This window comes from Neomonachus schauinslandi, chromosome 5 (assembly GCF_002201575.2).
Source record: "Neomonachus schauinslandi chromosome 5, ASM220157v2, whole genome shotgun sequence".
Taxonomy (NCBI): domain Eukaryota; kingdom Metazoa; phylum Chordata; class Mammalia; order Carnivora; family Phocidae; genus Neomonachus; species Neomonachus schauinslandi.
Window position 1 is genome coordinate 64,626,882 of NC_058407.1, and position 4,450 is coordinate 64,631,331.

The following is a 4,450-nucleotide window of genomic DNA, read 5'->3' on the forward strand; positions in this document are numbered from 1 at the left end:
TATCTATCTATCTATCTATCTATCTATCTATCTATCTATCTATCTATCTATCTATCTATCTATCCGAGAGAGAGAAAGAGAGAGCATAAGCAGGGGAATTGGCAGGCAGAGGGAGAGGGAGAAGCAGGCTCTCTGCTGAGCAAGGAGCCCAATGCAGGGCTCTATCCCAGGACCCTGGGATCATGACCTGAGCTGAAGGCAGACACTTAACTGATTGAGCCATCCAGATATCCCTTCTTGTCTATTTTTTGATGGCTATCTTAAAGTTAGTACCTATCTAACTGAAGTATCTATCTAACTATCTAAAGTTAGTATCTTTATCCTCTTCCAAAACAATATAAAGATCATAAAATACTTTAAGCAACATCCCAAATTTATATGCCATTTAAATCCAGTATTTTAGTTCTTCCCTTTACCCCACAAATTAGACATTATCATTACTATATTATTTAATCAATCAGTTTTTATTTAGATTTACCCATATATTTATCATATCTTGGCTCACCATATCTTTTTTTAAAATAATTTGGTTGTTATTTATATAGTATTTACAGTATGCTGAAGAAACTTTATTTATGGAAAATATATTTATGAAGGTACAATTATAGACAAAACACAAGATTATATATAACATCATAATGATATTTCATAACTTATAAGACAAATACAGAAGATTTTAAATGTTTCATATTTTCCCTGTATATCCTATAGATCACTATAACTTACTAAATTAAAAAAATCCCTTGTATTATAGTATAAAATTAGAGGTTATTTTTATCAATATTGCCTCTGCATGCCAACAAAACATTTTATAATAGAATTACCAATTACAAATATTGACTTTTCTGATGAAATTTATCATTACTTTTGGGATTGTCTTATTAAACCATAACACTTGGGATCTTTTATTAAACCATGATACTTGGAATCTGTATGTATCTTTTATAGAAGGGACTGAAAACATTTTATAAATATTGAATATAATTTTGGGAATCAGTAACAAATGACACATTAATAATTAATTCCTATGGCAGTACCCACGAGCCCACTTGCTCTTGAAACCTTAATGAAATGCAGGCAAGCTTAGCATGTCTTTCTGCATCTCAGATTTTCTGTTGCTTGAGACCATTTTCTCATGTCCATAGCTGATCCTTAAAAATTCTCTGTGTCAGGGGCGCCTGTGTGGCTCAGTCGGTTAAGCAGCTGCCTTCAGCTCAGGTCATGATCCTGGGGTCTTGGGATCAAGCCCCACATCCGGCTCCCTGCTCAGCGGAGAGCCTGCTTCTCCCTCTCCCTATGCCTGCCACTCTGTCTACTTGTGCTCTCTATCTCTCTGTCAAATAAATAAATGAAATCTTTTTTGAAAAAATCTCTGTGTCAGTCTGTTAGTGATGAATTGTTTTTGTTTGCCTGAAAATTACCTTATATCTTGAAAGGTAATTTTTCTGGCCATAAAATTCTAAGTTGTAGCCTAGATTAAGTTCTATTCTCATAGAAAGGATATATATTTCCTTCTGTCTGTTACCTTTGAGTCAGCCCCACTTTAAATTAAATTCTCTGCTTGAGGTGTTTCACACCACAACGCACAGACAGCATGAATTCAGGCTTCACACTTGCCTGAGCACCAGCTGTAGTAATGAATTTGCAGGAAATATCCCTTTCCCTCTTTACCCAACTCCAGTGTCAAAAGGGCCAATTCTCTCATGGCCCCCATCCCCACGGTAGATTATTTCTTTTTTTTTAATTTAATTTTATTTTTTAAAAGATTTTATTTATTTATTTGACAGAGAGAGAGACAGCGAGAGAGGGAACACAAGCAGGGGGAGTGGGAGAGGGAGAAGCAGGCTCCCCGCTGAGCAGGGAGCCTGATGCAGGGCATTCTTTCTTTTTTTTTTTATTCTTATGTTAATCCCCATACATTACATCATTAGTTTTAGATGAAGTGTTCCATGATTCATTGTTTGTGCATAACACCCAGTGCTCCATGCAGAATGTGCCCTCCTCAATACCCACCACCAGGCTAACCCATCCTCCCACCCCCCTCCCCTCTAGAACCCTCAGTTTGTTTTTCAGAGTCCATCGTCTCTCATGGTTCGTCTACCCCTCCAATTTCCCCCGCTTCATTCTTCCCCTCCCACTACCTTCTTCTTCTTCTTTTTTTTTCTTCTTCACATATATTGCATTATTTGTTTCAGAGGTACAGATCTGAGATTCAACAGTCTTGCACAATTCACAGCGCCCACCAGAGCACATACCCTCCCCAGTGTCCACCACCCAGTCACCCCATCCCTCCCACCCCACCCCCCCACTCCAGCAACCCTCAGTTTGTTTCCTGCAATTAAGAATTCCTCATATCAGTGAGATCATATGATACATGTCTTTCTCTGTTTGACTTATTTCACTCAACATAATACCCTCCAGTTCCATCCACGTCGTTGCAAATGGCAAGATCTCATTCCTTTTGATGGCTGCATAATATTCCATTGTATATATATACCACTTCTTCTTTATCCATTCATCTGTCGATGGACATCTTGGCTCTTTCCACAGTTTGGCTATTGTGGACATTGCTGCTATAAACATCGGGGTGCATGTACCCTTTCGGATCCCTACTTTTGTATCTTTGGGGTAAATACCCAGTAGTGCAATTGCTGGGTCATATGGTAGCTCTATTTTCAACTTTTTGAGGAACCTCCATATTGTTTTCCAGAGTGGCTGCACCAGCTTCCATTCCCACCAACAGTGTAGGAGGGTTCCCCTTTCTCTGCATCCCCGCCAACATCTGTCGTTTCCTGACTTGTTAATTTTAGCCATTCTGACTGGTGTGAGGTGGTATCTCACTGAGGTTTTGATTTGGATTTCCCTGATGGGGCATTATTTCTTATCTATGCTTACACTGAGAGTGTAACACCTTATTTCTAACAATTATGTAATTCTTGCTATGTACCAGGCATTATAAGAACTTTATATATATTAACTAATTTAATGCTCTGAACAATACTAGAGAGATAGATACTATTATTTCCCTCATTTTACAGACTTAGAAAATGATGCACTGAGAGGAAAGTGACTTTCCCAAAGTCAGTGGGAGAGCTGGGATTTAAACCCAGGTAGTTTGTGTACAGAGTCCATGCTCACACTACTAGGCTATGCTGCTTCTGGGATTTATTCCAATGAATGTGTGTCAAATTCACTATTAGAGTTCTCTTATTGGAATTATTTCTATTAGGATTCTCCTATTAGACTCCCTAGCCTAGCTGGTCTCTAGGTTTTATCTCTTGCCCTCTGTATCAGGCTGGTTAGGTACTTGCTTAACTCCTAGCATTTCTTCTTTCACTTCATTTGTGAGCTCTGAAGAGCCAAAAATGTCATCTTGGTAACCCATTAATTTTTTGTAGTTCAGTATGTTAATTATTCAAGCAAAGAATACTTTGAGACAATCAGCTATACTGGTCAGAAGTAGAAGTCACCTCTTCAGTCAAGAGATCTTGATACCTTCCATGCCCACCAGGCCAACCCAGTTTCTGACCCAGGCCTCTCCTAACTTCCAAACTTGTCATCAACATCTTGAGGATTTTATGCTTTATTAAGATATATCAGAACCATGTTTTCAAAAAAACATTTCAATAAACTATAAAAGTCAATAACTGCATTATATTGAGTTATGATGCTCATACTAATTGTTTCAAAAATATAAATATATCCTTTGGAGTAAGCTCCTGGTTTATTTTGGAAGTAGCAAACTGTCTGATTCCTTCAGAGAAAAAGGGTCTTAGTAAAGAGCATAACCCACCACATGTCTCATTTAGAATATCTTATTTCCCTAGAACTTCATCTTTAAGAAGCTAACACCTGAGATATATTTAGAAAGTAGAATTAAGAAACTTGGTGACCTATTAAATCTGATGAATGAAGGAAAAGCAAAAATCTGATTTCACTTTATTTGGGTTAATATGAACTATTTCATAATTATGGAACAATTAGAATTTTTGTCAGGTTTTTCTATTACAAATAATATTGTAACCAATGTCTTTGTGCCTAAACACTGGTCTTCATGTTCAGGTGTTTCATTAGGAAAGATACCCAGAAGTAGATTCACCAGGTCAAACTGTATTAATGTGCCATCCTTACTGCTTCTGGCCATCCCAGGGCTTGAAAGATGGAGTCATAACCAAAAGTATCTGGGGGAAGGAGGCTCACTTTTATCAGCTACTATTGGATGTTTGTTCCCTCCCTTATAACCTGCCTTTATTTATGGGAAACCCCAGGGGTATTTCTTGGTTCAAGCTTGTCTTCTCAATTTCCATAAACTGCCAAGAGCACTTGCATAGGAAATACTGAAATGGCCCTAAACAATACCACTGATGCCAGTAACTGGGTAGAATGGATATTTTGCAATATTCAGGATTCTGATCTAGAAAAATGAAATCTTTATTCACTGAGATTTTCT